Genomic DNA, 18,259 nt, shown 5'->3' on the forward strand with positions numbered 1-18,259 from the left:
AGTGGCAGAGAATGGGAGAAAAAAAGGGAGGAAGCAGAAAGATGCTAAGAATTACAATTTTTAGTCCATCTATAAACAATTTTCTTTTGGATACTTTAAAACTGAGTTCAATATCTTGACCAAGAATTCAATTGCTACTGGGTAGATTGAACCATATCAATATTAGAATTCTCAATATAAATAAAACCAAAAATTACAAAGAAGTTGCAAATAAATGAAGAGTCAGACATTTTCCTTAAAGTAGTAAGTGAAGGAATTAATGTTATTATGCTTCTAAAAGTAACAAAATATATAATTTCATGGGACAATTGGTTATCTAAATATATATTTGTGATTAGCAAAAGAAAAAAATCACCACCAAACTAATTACATTGTTTGTGCTAATATTACAGATGATAAATAGATACAGCAATTCTCTAAATAACTCAGTAATAATCTCTAATTAAATAAACATATTTTTAAGTTGAAAAATACAGACAAGAATCAAGAAATGAATGATACTAGATTCTCATTCTGTCTGTAGTATGTCTGTCCCTCAATGTTATTAATAATTTCTTCTAGAAGAAAGTTTGAAGACATTTTGCAAGGGGAGTATTGAATAAGACAACAAAAATGAAATTAACTACATTTAACAGTCACAAAATGACTTGTCACCAATGTGGGGATAATTTATAAATCAACTGTGTATAATCAGATTTTTTAGAAGAAAAAAAATCAAAGCAAAATTAGAAAAAATATAAAGATAGAAAATTATATGTTCTATTTTTAATATATATATATATATTCTTGTTCTTGTTCAGTTATTTCAGTCACCTTAGACTCTTCATGAACCCATTTGAAGGTTTCTTTGCAAAGACACCAAACATCTTATTATTATTTTACAGATGAGGAAATGATTGATTAAATATGATTAAAAATGACTTGCCCAGTAAGTAATACATAGCTATTAAGTGAATGGAAAAGTTTTTCTGCCTCCAGTCCTATCACTCAATCTACTTTATCACTTAGCTTTGTTCTATTTACTCAAATTAATAATATTAAAAATGGGAAATAAGTAAGTAAACAGACATTAATATGGTCTATCATGATTTCCTTTAAAAATTTATTCAAAGAAATTACCAAATTGGCCTAGATATCATCTGAGATAAGTTTCTGATATCTTTATCAAATAGAATCATGTAGTATTCAAAACATAATTACAATTTAACACATTGGGAAAAAAAAAAACAAAAAACTTTTTTATAGATGAGTAGTGGAAAATCAGTCTAAAAGAACCAGCAAAGGCATTGACCCACACTTAACACTGTACACCAAGATAAGGTCAAAATGGGTTCATGACCTAGGCATAAAGAATGAGATTATAAATAAATTAGAAGAGCATAGGATAATTTACCTCAGACCTGTGTAAGAGGAAGAATTTTATGACCAAAGAAGAACTAGAGATCATTATTGATCACAAAATAGAAAATTTTGATTATATCAAATTGAAAAGTTTTTGTACCAACAAAACTAATGCAGACAAGATTAGAAGGGAAGCAATAAACTGGGAAAACATTTTTATAGTCAAAGGTTCTGATAAAGGCCTCATTTCCAAAATATATAGAGAATTGACTCTAATTTATAAGAAATCAAGCCATTCTCCAATTGATAAATGGTCAAAGGATATGAACAGACAATTCTCAGATGAAGAAATTGAAACTATTTCTAGCGATATGAAAAGATGCTCCAAGTCATTATTAATCAGAGAAATGCAAATTAAGATAACTCTGAGATACCACTACAGATCTGTCAGACTGGCTAGAATAAGAGGGAAAGATAATGTGGAATGTTGGAGGGGATGTGGGAAAACTGGGACATTGATACATTGTTGGTGGAATTGTGAATACATCCAACCATTCGGGAGAGCAATTTGGAACTATGCTCAAAAAGTTATCATATTGTGCATACCCTTTGATCTAGCAATGTTTCTACTGGGCTTATACCCCAAAGAGATACTAAAGAAGGGAAAGGGACCTGTATGTGCAAGAATATTCGTGGCAGCCCTCTTTGTAGTGGCCAGAAACTGGAAACTGAGTGGATGTCCATCAATTGGAAAATGGCTGAATAGATTGTGGTATATGAATATTCTGGAATATTATTGTTCTGTAAGAAATGACCAGCAGGATGAATACAGAGAGGACTGGCGAGACTTACATAAACTGATGCTGAGTGAAATGAGCAGGACCAGGAGATAATTATATACTTCAACAATAATACAATATGATGATCAATTCTGATGGACATGGCCTTCTTCAACAATGAGATGAACCAAATCAGTTCCAACAGAGCAGTAATGAACTGAACCAGCTACACCCAGCAAAAGAACTCTGGGAGATGACTATGAAACACTATATAGAATTCCCAATCCCTCTATTTTTGTCTGCCTGCATTTTTGATTTTCTTCACAGGCTAATTGTATAATATTTCAAAACCTGATTCTTTTTATACAGCAAATTAACTGTTTGGACATGTACATATATATTGTATTTAACTTTAACTTTAACATATTTAACATGTATTGCCATCTGGGGGAAGGTGTAGGAGGAAGGAGGGAAAAAGTTGGAACAAAAGGATTTGCAACTGTCAATGCTGAAAAATTACCTATACATATATCTTGTAAATAAAAAGCTATAATAAAAAAATTAAAATTAAAATAAATAAATAAATAAAAGAACCAGTAATAATCTGTAGAGAGGGAGCCAAGAGGCAGAGTAAAGGCAGGAACTTACCCAACTTCTCCCCTAAACTGCTCCAAATTCCTTGAAATAAGGATTCTAAACAAATTTTAGAACATCAGAACATTCAAAAAGATGGAAAGGAATATTTTTCAGCCAAAGGCAACTTAGAAGGTCAGCAGAAACCGTCTATGATAACAGGGTGGGAGTGCCTACATAGTCTCAGTCCCAGCCCCTGGCAGGGCTGAACTCTGAATCAGCCATATACTGGTGGATTCCAGACCTCTCAGTCCACAGACACCAAAGAGAATTTAGAAGGTCAGCAGAAAAGGTCTGTGGAATAAGAGTAGGACCTCAGCATGCAATCCCAGAACAGGCCTGGCTCAAGCCTCAACTCTGGCCCAGAGTCCAGTGTAAGCATCAGATGGGACCTCTGAATCAGCAACATTGCTGGAAGCTTCTGGACCTCTCAGCCTGGGGACACCAGGAGAACTCGGAAGGTCAGTGAAGAGGATCTATGGCAATAGGTTAGGGTCTGGTATGTAGTCCCAGTGCAGTCCTAGTCATCAGAGCCCCAGTGCAGACCAGCATACTAGACCTTACAGTTATAGTGGGGTGGGGAACTCCTAATAGGGCAGAAAATAGTGCTGGTGATCAGTAGCTGCACAAAACCCCTGAAGCTTGGGATAGTGCACTCTCTACCCTGGAAACAAAGCTTTACTTTAATAAACAGTTAAAAGCAGAGTAATGGTTAGGAAAATGAGCCAAAAAAAAAAAAAGTATGGTGACAAGGAGGATCAAAAGAAACACTCAGAAGACGATAAAGTCAAAGCTACTATACCCAAAGCCTCTAAGAAAAATAAGAATTGGGTTCAAAATGGAAGAATTCAAAAAGGACTTTGAAAATCAACTAATAAATATAGAAGAAAAATTAGAGAAAGAATTTGAGAGGTACAAAAAGGAATACAAAAAGCTAAAGAAAAGAAGAATGCCTTGAAAAGCAAAATTAGTCAATAGGGGAAAAGAGGCACAAAAGCTCATAGAGGAAAATAATTCATTAAAAAATAGAACAAATGGAAATTAATAACTTTATGAGAACTCAAGATACAATAAAGCAAAACCAGAGAGAGAGAGAGAAAGAGAGAGAGAGAGAGAGAGAAAGAGAGAGAGAGAATGAGAATAGGAAAAAATGTGAAATATCTCATTGGAAAAACAACTGACCTAGAAAATACATCAGGTATTGGTCAACCTGAAAGTCATGATCAAAAAAAGAACCTTGAAATCATCTTTCAAGAAATTATCATGGAAAACTCCTGATATTCTAGAACTAGAGGGTAAAATAGAAATTGAAAGAATTCAGCAGTCACCTCCTGAAAGAGATCCCAAAATAAAAACTTCCAGGAATATTATAGCCAAATTCCGGAATACCCAGGGCAAAGAGAAAATATTGCAAGTACCAAGAAAGAAATAGTTCAAATGTAGTGGAGCTATAGTCAGGATAACACAAGATTTAGAAGCTTCTATATTAAAGGACCAGAGGGCTTAGAATATGATTTTCCAGAGAGCAATGAAGTAAAGATTGCAACCAAGAATTACCTACCTAGCAAAACTTTAGAAGAAACAGAGGATTTTTAAGCAATACTGATGAAAATACCAAAGCTGAATGAATAATTTGATTTTCAAATACAGGACTCTGGAGAAGCATAAGGAGGTAATCAGAAAGTGATATCATAAGAGACTTAATAAGGTTTATCTGTTTTCATTCCTACATGAGAGGATGATATTTGTAACTCATTAGAACATTCTCATTATTATGGCAGAAGCAGTATATATAGACAGAAGATATGGATATGAGTTGAATATAAAGGAATAATATCTTTTTAAAAAAATGATGAAATTAAGAGGTGAGAGAGGAATACACTGGGAGGAAAGAGATTCCACTTAGAAGTGGAATGTTACAAATTATCTGCCATAAAAAAGAGGTAAGAAAAATCTTTTACAGTGGAGAAGAGGAAAAGGAGAAGGGGAGTGGGTGAACCTTATTCTCATCAGAATTGGCTCAAATAAGAAATAACAAATATAGTCAGTAGTATAGAAATCTATCTTACCCTGCAGGAAAATAGGAGGGGAATGGGATGTGTGAAGGAACAGTAAATGATAAAAGAGAGAGCATATTGAACTCGTGACGATGGTCATATAAGTGGTCAGTAGAAAAATAATTTTAAGGAGGAACAGAGTGAAAAGAGAGAGGGAGAATAAATGGGAGGAAATACAATTAGCAATAGTAATTGTAAAAGAAGAAATTGAAGGAAGTTTCTCTGATGGAATATTATTGGGTTTTTTTAGAAAATAATGAGCAGGATGCTCTCAGGAAAAAAAAAAATCCCTGGAAAGTCCTCCATGAAAAAAAGTGACAAATACTGTATACAAAATAATTGCAATGTTCTGGAATAACGAACTATAAATGTCTTTGTTATTCTTAGTAGTACAATCATCCACAACTACTCTGAAGGATTTAGGATGAAAAATCCATCTATACCCAGAGAAGAAACTGATTGAGTTTGCCTATAGATTGAAGCATTCACTATTACTCTCTTTATCTCTCTTTTTCTTTTTAATTTAATTTTTGTTGAAGATTTTTATTTTCATTAGAGTGGGAGATCTATGTTTTCTTTCACAATTTGATTTTTTGGAAAGGTTTTGAAGAACAATATAATTGTGGGTAGGGATAAGAGAGCAAACTTAGAACTCAAAAATCTTAAAAACAAATATTAAAAATGTTTTGAATGTAAAAGGGAAAAATATAAATTTTTTTAAATAAAAAATATCTGGAGAGAGCAAAATGAATTTGCAGAAAATGTATTGTTAAATCCAGTTGAACTGCATCATCTTAGCTTTTAGATGAAATTGGAAGGCAGTAATCAGTCAAAAATAGAAAGATTAGACAGCATTTCTATAACGAATTATTTTCTCCCCTGATACCAAATATAGTTACTACATATGGACTTGTAGTCTCTAAAATGTTAACTTGAAGAAACAGAAATGGCAATAAGGGAAAATAAAAAAAGATGGAAAGAAATTTCCTGAACCAGATCAAGTATACAGAGAAAAAATAGATGCCAAAGGGATCCTAATTTCAAGGACAATAGGAGATCAAGCTTCAGATTCTCTCAAAGGACAAAAATATGAAAATCAATGGAGAAAATGCAGGTGACAGGCACAAAATAAAATTGATTTTACAAATGACATATCTCTACATGGCGCTATTTTATCTCATCATTACAGAATTTTTAAAGCTGATCTATACCAGCCTGACAAGCATAATGGTGAATATTGAAAAAAGGAAAGGGTAACATTTGCAAATAACACTATATAGTGGATAAAGTTTGAGGCTTGAATCAGGAAGATTAATCTTCATGAGTTCAAATCTGTCTTCTGATATTTATTAGCTGTGAGATCCTGGGCAAGTCACTTAACATGTTTACTTCAGTTTTCTTACCCAAAGGGAATCATGAAGAATCAAACACAACTTGAAATGACTAAACAATAAACTTGTCATTGACTTTACTCTATTTAAATGAAAACAACAACAACAACAACAACAAAAACCAACAGTTATACACTTGATACCAAAATACAGAAAATATGAAACTCATTCTTTTATTACTGTTGGTTGGTTTTTTCCTATGGTTTTCAAATTTGTGTTTGGAAAAGCAAAATGCAGTTTTTTAAAGATCCTCATCTCATGTATATAAGTAAATGTAGTATTTACATTATGCACATGAACAGATCTAATTTTGCTTTATGAAGCCTTTATTACTAATATCAAGTGAGTCATAAAACCAGAAGGCATTCAACAGTGGTGTTCTCCAGTGTCTTGGAGAATGTGCTGCTCAGAGTCCAAATGAAAAAAGGAATCTATATGAAGGAAAAGATTACAAATGCTCCTATGTGTGGATGACCTTATATTGAGTGTATCAGCCCCTTTAACACTATAATTTCTTTTATATGATTTCTATAATCACTAAAAGTACTCTGGTTTTGCACTTATTATTATTATTAAAATTATTTTTAAATTTTTATTATCATTATATTATTATTAATTATTATATTATTAAAATGAATTTATATTATTATTAATTATTATTAATTATTAAATTATATTATTATTATTTTTTTAAAGTTAAAATTTTTTTTAAAAATCCAGATTTTAATGCACATGGATAGTCCATAGATCTTTGCCTCTTGCATACATGTATATATATACTTGCATATATATAACTTTATACATATTCATGCATATATAATCATATATATATACATACAGTGTGTGTGTGTGTGTGTGTGTGTGTGTGTGTGTGTGTGTGTGTGTGTGTGTTTTCTTGGGTAGATACTGCACATGGATAATGAGCTATTTCCATAATTCAAAAGAGGTCGTTGCATTTGGGAAATTGTATAGTACTTTTAATAATTCTTAACTTTTCACTAACACTGAAACTCATGCTTTTTAACATTGGAATTCTTTTAGTTATGCTATATGACCACAACTCTAGAATATGATAAAAATGGGAGTCACCCAAGGAGTTATTGAGAAATGTTCATGAGATTTTAATAAGTTATAGCATATGTTCAATTAATTTTATTAAAGAAATTTCTTAAAATATCATGAAAAATTAGGTATGTGGAAAAAGAAGTATGCTCATTACATAGTGAGTGAAGAATGAACATCCAGGATGGGGCATTTGTCTGAACAATCTTTAAGAGCAAGTCTGAGTGACCCCTTATCAAATTATTTACAGAGATATATTAATGAATGGCAAACAAGAGTAGAAGGCATGCATGGCTCACAAACTGTAACTGGACAAATTTTTCATATTTATAAGATCACAGAGACACTGAATTACTTAAGGAGAAATTAGCCAGCTTTCATTTTCTTCTTCCTTAAATTCTCTGTCTTTTGCATAGCATGACAGCTAATTTTTATGCATAAGCTACTTATTGATCATTAACAATAGACAATGTAGAGGGTATTTCTATTCAAATAATGAAGTAGGACTTGATAGCCTCTGAAAACCTTTCTGAATCTGAAATTCTTTAAACCTCTGGCTGAAGAATGCCCAAAGTCACTTAACTCTCTTTGCTTCTCACTAAAACAGAAGCCCCCTTGTGATTTCTCTATGTCAGAGTATGACTGACTCAAGAAACAAAGTTATAGGGAAAACAACTAGTGCACTCTACCCCCAGCCCATCTAAGTTTGTCAGGCTATAAAAACAACTAGGAAAAAGTTGTTGCTGTTTTTTCTCTTTAACTGATAACCCTAATGAACTAGACCTCTCTTCCTAATTAGATTATAACCATAAAAAATGGAATGAAGAGGACTATGGTGATTTTTTTTTCTTTAAAATAATGGTGGATGATTCTCTCTTAGAGAGGTGCAGGTTTCTCGGGGGAGGTTTTCTTGGAGGCGGTTTTCTTGGAGGCAGCCTTAGTATCGATCAATAATTACCCCAAATGCAGCCAGCTGGTAAAAATACAAATGTTTATGTTCTCCTTCCAAAGTAGCCTGGTTAGTTGAGGTCTCTCTCTCTGCTTGGTTCCAAGAGCTCCCTCTGAATGTCTCCATATCCAAAGGTTTTGTCCTTCAGCCTCTGCCTCTGCTTTCTTCAGCCTCCAGAACCAGCCCCAAGTTGAATCTGTCTTGCTTCTGAGAGAGTCTTTTCAATCTTCACTGAACTCTTGACATGTAGCTTCTTCCTCTGAAAACTCTTCTTCTGCCACCAGCCAGCCAAGTGGAAAATATTCGAATGAATCACTCTTCACTGTCTTATATATGATTCTTCTGAGAGAATGGGATTATGGGTTTTCTCCCATAGTGCTCTCTGACCCTAAGAGCTTCGAGGGAGGTGTGAATTCAGATATCTCATACTAAACCCTGAAATTTCCCAAACGTGTGAACTCCAATGAGTAAAGGTACAAACACAAGCATTGTATCAATTAGTTCTACTTAGTACCTTGTTTCAGGTTCTAGCTCAAAACATCTTCTTGTAAGATCAGATCAATAATATATCAACTCTAATGAGTTAGCAGTTTGTAAAGATTCCAACAGAGGACAAAAGCTTATTTTTTCTTTTCAAATTTAGATTCATTGTACCATCTGATTATTTATATTTACTTCTGAATAACCTAAATATTTTCCTTAAAATTTTGATTTCAGATAAATTCAGCATCAATTTATTCTTAAAAATGTAGAACTACATTAGTAAAAATTGTTACTTCTCAATAATTTCATAGAAAGCAAATCATATGAATAGTTCTGCTTTTAGAATGAAATAATGATCCTGAAATAAAATACTCAAAATGGTATTTCCAATATATATTTTAAAAACTAAATAACTCTTCTTCATTTGGGCCAAATGATCCATTTGAAGAACAATGTATTTTAAAAATTACATTACTCTGAGCTTTGTAATATATAAAATTTATTTTCACAGAAGAATTTAAATCATACTTTAATACTAGAGAAAAGACAAAAAAAATAGTATTTTAAATGAACATGGAATAATACCATAGAGCAAATGGCATTTTTAGAGATAAATAATTATTGACATTGCATTAATTAACCTGTGATAGCCATGTGTTTTAAGTAAATAGGCACTATTTTTTCACTTTAAAAATATTGTGATAATATTCAGCTGCTTATAAGTATTATTTATCTTCTTTTTTTTAGTTAAAATTAACAATCCAAAGTAATTCATAAATAAAGTGGTTACTTAACTAAAATGGGAGTTATCATTATAACTATCATAAGCCTTTCCATTTCTTCATTGTAAATTCTTTATTATAAATTTCCATATTTAGTAAATTCTTTATTATAAATTTCCATATTTAGTAAATTCTTTATTATAAATTTCCATATTTAATTAAGCTACATAACATTTTGTTTAAAATTCCTTTGTTCATTTAATTTATCTATATTGTTCCAGTCATTTAGTATGTCTGATTTAGTTTGGCAATTCCAAAGGAATAACAATAAATGAATTAATTGTAGGTAACTTGTCTTTGGCACTCACAAATTTGTTATTTACTGAGGAAATTAAGAAATTGATTTTTTCTTGGTTGGGGTGTTCTTTTTAGACAGAATTTTTCAACTCTCTACTAGCATTACCAAAAGAAATATTTGCTGGAAGTGGCAAGTTTCTAGCTATCTTGTTTTGCTAGTAAACCCAGTAAAATCTGACAAAAACAAACAAACAACTTCTAGTAAGATGGAGATTCCAAGAATTATGTCAATTATAAAATAAACTTCTCACATATAAATTGATCCCATAGCTCTTAAAATACAATTATAAAATGTAATCTCTGTACGGCTTTCTAGTGTTGCACTGGAGATTTGTACAGAAGAAATGGCATAAAAGGCATTATAAAAGTCATATTGAATAGCAAAGGGAGTTAGTTCAGTACTCATTAAGTAAAAGTAAATGAAAAATAGATAAATTAAGTGTTACGCTATTATCATGAAATGGTTAAAGAATTTTGGCAAAGCTTTTGGAGCACTGAATTATTTTCTTCATTAATTAATTAGTTAATTTTAATACACACTGCTTTATGAATCATGTTGGGAGAGAAAAATCAGAACAAAAGGGAAAAATAATAGGAGACAAAAAAAACAGAAAAAATAAATGAACATGGTGCATATTGATTTATATTCAATCTCCATAGTTCTTTTTCTGGTTGTAGATGGCATTTTCTGTCCAGTCTATAGGGACTGCTTTGGATCATTAAACCACTGAGAACAAAATTTTTCATAGTTAATCATCACACATTTTTGCTGTTATTGTATATTCCTAGTTCTATTTGTTTTGCTAAGTATCATTTTGTATACATCTTATCTGTTATTGTGTATTCCTAGTACTGTTTGTTTTGCTCAGTATCATTTCGTGTAAACCTTTCTAAGTCTTTCAAAAATCAGCTTGTTTATCATTTAAAAAAAAATATTTCTTTACCTTCATCTATCACAGATTATTTAGCCATTTCCCCTTGATGGGCATATACTCATTTTCCAATTCTTTGTTACCATAAAAAGAGTTATAGAGCACTGAATTCTTAAAAGCACTTCTATGAAGCCTTTAAACTGATACCCACTATTGCTAGTGCCATTTGTAATGTCATTTTTACATCTTTTTCAATTTTACATGTATTATTTAATATTTCATATCCCTCCGCCCCCAGCACTGAATATAAGTTCTTTGAGACTAAGAATGGTTGGTTTTCTTTAGATTTTTATGTTGCCAGAAGGTAATATAGTACCTTATACAAAGATAAGAATTTAATAAGTAAATGTTAGATCAGACTTAGTAAACAGAGGCAAGAGTCACAAAGAACCTAAAGGCATGGGAGATTTCTATTACTGAAAGAATTCCAGTACCAAATGAGACAATAGTTATCCATCTGAAGGGGACAATAACAGCTTCAATAAGTTATATTTCTGAATGTTACAATCAATATACAAATGCTATTTAGAGTAGGATACTTACAATGGTATGACAGATCTCTTAGAATTACTTTTTTAAAATCACCCGAAGAGTGATTTTATATCAGGTTCCAAATCAATATCTTATTCTTTTTTTTTACTCATTTAATATTACTATTTATGTAGCCCTGTTTGAAGCAATTATTTCCTTCAGCATTTGTTTTCCTTCCTTTCATTTTCTCAGATTTCTAGATGCAAAAATCAATGAAAGTACGAGTTTATTAGTGGAGGAGACCATCTAAGCTAATAAGAAGATAACCAACATTGTACTGGTTGTGTTCTCTTGCAGGCACTTCTGGAACTCTCTCAGAAAGAAACTGTGACTATATTGTAGGTAGGAGAAATAGGAGTTGAGAAAAGTCTCTAAGGAGCAGTAAGAGGGTGAACCTGCTTGATTTCAAAGGTTTCTCTTCATTCATCTTTACTTTGACACTGAAAATTCTTAGGAACATTTATCTAATCTTTCTCCACTCTCATGAAAAATAGGGCAGAAAATCAAATCAACAAAGTGAGTAATGTCAATCAAAACTAGAAATACAAAAGAAAAGGAGTACTTCAAAAGATAGCTAAAGTAGAAATACCATACAGTGATCTTAATCCAATCTAAGGAAAATAAATATAATTAACAAAGTGAAAGAGAGACTCCTGGTTCTAATGTATTCATAGTTGAATTGTATCAAGATTTAAAAGACAAATAATAGCAAAACTACACATATTATTTTCAAAAGCTGAGAAAGATGGCACACTATCAGATTATTTTTATGAAGCAAATATAGTCCTTATACAAAACACAGGAAACGATTAAGCATCAAAGAAAACTAATAGCATTAATGAATATTGATTAAAACAGTTTTTTTAAAGAATTCTGTTCAAATTGACTAAACTGATTCATCTAAGACAGTATTCATAATGAACAACTTGGATTTATACCAGAGATACAAAGATAGTTCAATAGTAGGAAAATAACCAACACAAATGATCATATTAAAAAGAAAAATAATACTCCTGAATCACTTGATTTTCTTGACAGAAGTGGAAAAGGATTTATCAAAAAAACAAACAAACAAAAATCTTATTTATGCTCCAAACCTATTTATACACTATGAGATTAGAGGGCCCTTTTTACACACACTCTCACACCCATAATACCACCTCCATTTCTGTTTCATTGTCTCTGTGTGTCTCTCTGTCTCTCTCTTTCACACACATCTCTCTAATGAAAAATAAGTATCTTTTGCAAAAGAGATATAGTAGATATTTTAAAAATTATTACAGGAATTGATAGAACTAAGATCATGGAGTATGGGCAGCAGGCCAAGCAGAACTCTCCCAACATTTTCCTCCAAACTTTAAAATAATACTTCAAATCAAAATGGCAGAGACAAAAAAATAGTCAGTGGATCTTTTTTCCAGCCTAAGACATCTTATAACATTGGCATGAGAAGCCTGTGATCCCATTAGAAATATGTCCAGAGCATATGTGGAAACAGCACTGGCAGCATGCATGGGAGTAGTAGCAATAGCTTCAGAACTCAGCCCAAAGACAGAAAAGAAGTTGGTCAGAAAGAGACTAGAGAAGAGCTTTTGCTGGCACTAAATACAGCTGGTGCTGATTGGCAATTCTATTGTTTATACTTAGTTTTAGGTCACAGCTTTAGGTGAGAGAGAAGCACTAATGCTGTTGGAAATCAGTTACCCTGGATATAGTCCCATGGCCAAGAAGAACTTGCTTATAGCTACAGGGGAGCAGGGTCTCTTCCAGGATTAAGACCAGGGAAGGAAACAAGGAAAGTAGTGTCCATACCTCTCCCTATACCACATCTTGCAAACACTGAAAACTTCTAGATTTCCAGAACTAGCTCCCAAACCAACAGTACAAAAACTTGCACCCTAATTCCTAACCCCAGGCAAGCAGAGCTCAACTTTAACATGAAGTACAAAGTCAAAAAATGGGTTGGAAAAAATGAGTAAAAACCACAAAAAGAACTTGATCATAAAAAGCTACTCCACTGGCAGGAAAAACCAATATACTATTTCAAAAGAAAACAACAATGTAAATACAATCATAAACAAAGCATAAAAGAAAATGTTATTTAGATCCAAGACCAATAAGAATTTCTGGAGAAGTTAAAGAAAGAGATAGGAGTAGTAGAAGTCATACTGAAGGGAAGGGGCCTGAGGAATGAGAGTAATACAAAAAAATTATGGGGGGAAATGGTAAAAACAAATTGAAGAAAATTACACTTTAAAAAACAAAAATTCACTGGAGAGCTCCTTAAAAATCAGAATTGGTCAAATGGAAAAAAGAAGTACAAAAATTTACTGAAGAAAATAATTTTTAAAATGATAATTTGTCAGGTGAAAACTAAATACTATATGAGACATCAAGAAACAATAAAATGACCAAAACAAGTAATTTAGAAAACAATTTAAGGAGAGAAAATATAAGAATTATTAAACCACTGAAAGCCATGATAAATAAAATAGCCTAGAGATCATATTTCAAGAAATTATAATGGGAAACTGCATTAAATAATTTAAATCAAAAGTGTAAAAAATAGTAATTGAAAAAGTCCACCAATCATCTATTGAAAAGATCCCAGAATGAAAATGCTCAGGAAAATGCTAGAACTCCCAGATCAAAAAGAAAATATTTCAAGTAATTAGAAATAAAATATTAGATATAGTAAAGATCATAAAAGCAACTCCCAAATTTAAGACTCTGAGGGCTTAGAATATAATAATCTGGAAGGAAAAGGAGCTATAATTACAAATAAGAATAACCTAAATTGCAAACCTGAGTATAATTCTTCAGGGCTGGAGAGGGGTGATGGGGAATGAATATTTAATGAACTAGAGGATATTTAAGCATTCCTGATGAAAAGATCAGAGATGAATAGAAAAAATCTTTTTAGTTTGTTTGATTGAAGAGAAAAATCTAACTTTGAGGTATAAGAATCAAGAGATACATTAGAAAAGGAAGTATGAAAGAATAATCACAAAGGAGTCTAAAGTTAAAATGTTTCCATTCCTTTGTGGAAAAATGACACATCTAACTAATTATTGTCCTATAAGTAATGATCAGCAGGACGATTTTAGAAGTCAGAAGAACCTGAGTTCAAATCTGGCCTAGACACTGAACACTTCCTGTCTATGTGACCCTGGGCAAACCACTTAACCCCCAATTGCCTCAGCAAAATATATATATTATTTGATATTGATAAAAAAGAAATTGAATCAAATGGAGAGTAGCATTTCTAGTAGTCATCAAAACTGTTTACTCTTGATACTCTTGATAAAAAGGGGAGGTAGCTCAATGGAAATAGACAATGGCATTTAATAGATATAATGAATCCCAACAAATAATCCAGTGTTTTATAACCTGGAAATTACAAATTACTGAGTAAAGAACTCCAAATTTTATTTCTTAAAAAACTGATAGGAAAACTGAAAAGCTATGTGACAGAAATTAGTCTGAGTCCAAGATATACAAAATATTTCACAATATATTGTAAGTGGATTCATGACCTTAATATTAAAGGTTATATTCAAATAATTAGAAGGGAAGCATATAATATACATTTCAGAATTATGGATAGGAGATGTATTCTTAAACAAGTTGTAGAGGTAATTACAAAAAAAAAATCTAGAAAACTTTTATTATATGGAACTGAAAAGTTTTCAGACAAAATTAATGCACTTAGTAGAAGAAAAGAAATGATTGAATAGGCAGGAATATCTTTGTGATACATTTTTCTGAAAAGATGTTGATATGTTAGACATGAACAATTAACATATATATGAAATATGAAAAGCCATTCACCAAAAATTATAGCCGAATGCTACAGCAGCATTTTAAAAATATTTAAAAATCAGAGGAAACTTTCCACTGCATTGGAAGAGATTGGCCTTGAAGGATTTAGGAAAGGAAGCATCGAACTTCCTTAGGGCAGCCTCTGAAATATAGCAGTAGGTATGTGTCAGTTCCACAGGTAAATTTCTAAGACTTTAATTTGGAGAAAAGATACCCAATTGCATTGATAGAAAGGATGTTCATGAAGCTCATCAGACACCTATGAAATTATACGTCTGGAAAATGTGTGTGGTGTGTGTATGTGTCTGTGTACATGTATGTGTGTATGTATGTATATATATATCAAAATGTATTTATATGTGCATATATACACATATGTGTACACATGTGTCTATCTTTCTATCACATAGAATGAAAAGGACTAGATCGAGATGAAATGTGGAAGAAATAATCAAATTATTAAGAACAAGACTCCATCAAGGATTAGAAATATTCATTAAGTGAACATTTCTGTTAACTAATCACTTAATTTAATAAGTTTTTCAAACCAATTATTTACTTTTACTAACAATGAATAATGAATATCTGATTCTCTCAACTTGATTTGCTTTAGCATATGAAAAATTTAAAGTTATTAAACATTTCCATGATGAAAATTGTAGCAAATGGGTTAAAAGTACATAAACCAGTGGTGTGGTGAATAACACAGAAAGTCCTACACATTTAAAATGGTTAATTGGTTTAAAGATCCTACAGTGGATTACATTTTGTTTTCACTAGTCTCAGAAAAGATAGCATTTGTAGGGGAAAAATGCCAATAAAGCTGCCCTATTCTCTGGTTGCCAAGTAACAAGTTCTAATGAGTTCCTTCCCAGAGGTTCTATTTTGTCAATCAGGTGCATTAGCACTGCCAGTATCAACAGGAGAAACTAAATGTTCAACTTCCCCTCTGTTGGCAACCATTTCACTCATATTTGCTTACTGCATATGTTGTTCAATTATTGTACTTTAGGACACTATCCTGTATAGTTCTATAAACATGGGATTTAATTTATAAGCTTTATGCCTGCTTGTATCACAGGAAGCATATACCCTGTCAATTCATGGAAATCTGCCCATTTCCTCCTACTTTCAAAAATATATTTGGAGGAAGAGTTTACATCTTCATTTTAGGAAAGCTACAGTGAGTTAAATCAACAGTCCCTAGAAACAGAATGACAGTTACTTTAGAAAGGAACATTTTTATGTGTTTCTATTTGCTAGTTTTTCTGCTTAAAAACGATAAATGAATTCATGGGATAGCTTATTGCTACATTCTCAGAACTCTGACACAAATATTTACAGAGAATGAGAGGAGAGAGTTTCAAGGAAATTTCCTGTTGTTTCCACCTCTACATCTTCCCATGACTTCTTAGCATGCTAAGTCACAATGCCATAATGGAAGGAGCTGATTCTGGCTCATCTAAGTCTTTGGGGATCTTATTGCTGAAATGCTTCAGAGGTTAGCCTAAGTTAAAACTCTTTACATAAGCAAGGAAGGCATATATATCCTGGAGAACATGAACAGTAATTTGGGGCTTTATTCTCATATCCTACTATTATTTTTTTCTTTATTGTTTTATTTTTCTAGTTATACATGTACATTAATATTCAAATATACATTTCTTTATGAATCATGTGGGGAGAGAAAAGTCCAAACAAAAGAGAAAAAAACATGGGAAAGGAAAAAAAAAAAACAGAAAAAAGTGAATATACATATATTGATTTACATTCAGTCTCCTTAGGTTTTGTTTTGTGTTGGTTTTTTTCTCTATATGCAGATGGCATTTTCTTTCCAAAGTTTATTGGGATTGCCTTGGATCACTGAAGCACTGAGAAGAACCAAGCCTTTCATAATTGATTACTGCAAAATCTTGCTGTTACTGTGTGCAACGTATTCCTGGTTCTGCTCGTTTTGCTCAGCATTAATGTACATCTTTCCAGGCCTTTCTAAAATCAGCTTGTTCATCATTTTTTATAGAACAATACTATTCCGTCACCTTCAAATATTGCAACATAGTCAGCCATTTTCCTATTGATGGGCATCTACTCATTTTCCAATTCATTGCTACCACAAAAAGAGCTGCTACAAACATGCTGGTCCCTTTCCCTCCTTTCTGATTCCCTTGAGAGACAATATTGGCACTGCTGGGTCAAAGGATATGCACAGTTTTATAGGCCTTTGGGAATAGTTCCAAATTATTCTCCAGAATGGTTGGATCATTTCACAACTCCACCTACAATGCATTAATGTTCTAGTTTTCCCCTATTTCCTCCAACATTTATCATTACCTTTTCCTATCATCTCAGCAAATCAAATATTTATTTTTATTAATGCCTAGCACAGTGCCTGGCACATAATAGGTATTTAATCAATGTTTGTTGGTTGATTAATTAGAGGGGAAATGCAGCCATCCAGGCTGAAGAGATTTGTTCTGAAAGAAAAACTGATTACCAATTAGTAGGAACTTAATAAGTAAATAGTGCCATAGTCATGCCTGGTTGCTTTGGAAATAGACAGGATTATGGATGCTATAATTCTCTATTTTCACCAGTTCCTCAATCCTGTATTAGGAAAGAAATGATAGGCAATGGAAGAGAAAGTTGAGAGGCCTATACTCAGATTTTCTGTCCTCTAAACTACCAATTGTTCCATAAAGAAAATTCAATTATTACTTCCACTAGTCTTTATTCCATAATGCTATAAGAGATTGTGATTTCTAAAAAGTTTCAGCTCCTCTTCACAAGGACTATAATTAAGCTACCAGATGCACTGATTCTTTATTCAAATTCTTCTATTGCACCAAGTTCAAACTGTAGTTTGTAGCATCACAGATCTAAATTCAACATAGTAATACTATTTATTACTATTATTTATTATTATTATTAAAGTAAAAACTTTTCAGAACCAAGGAAGACCAAATTTTAGGAACAAAATAGTCATTTCACTAATTGGGAGTCAATTGAGTATTATTTAAATAAAGGCTATTGTATTATAATTATCATAGATATTGTAAATTTTCAAATGTACAAGATTAACAAATAGAATGTAAATATATTGAAAAAGGACTATAGGTCTGTTACTTAAAAGTATATCATGAATGTTAAGTTAACATGATTAAAGCCTATATACTTAATAAGGAAAATTATACTGTAACTTA

General features: G+C 32.0%; 1 protein-coding gene across 5 annotated transcripts in view; it reads right to left on the bottom strand.

The window, feature by feature from the left end:
* Positions 1-18,259, bottom strand: part of PCLO (piccolo presynaptic cytomatrix protein) — a 538,245-nt gene that overhangs the window by 349,746 nt on the left and 170,240 nt on the right. The window lies entirely within an intron of this gene.

The sequence above is a fragment of the Antechinus flavipes genome, chromosome 5 (assembly GCF_016432865.1).
Source record: "Antechinus flavipes isolate AdamAnt ecotype Samford, QLD, Australia chromosome 5, AdamAnt_v2, whole genome shotgun sequence".
NCBI lineage: Eukaryota > Metazoa > Chordata > Mammalia > Dasyuromorphia > Dasyuridae > Antechinus > Antechinus flavipes.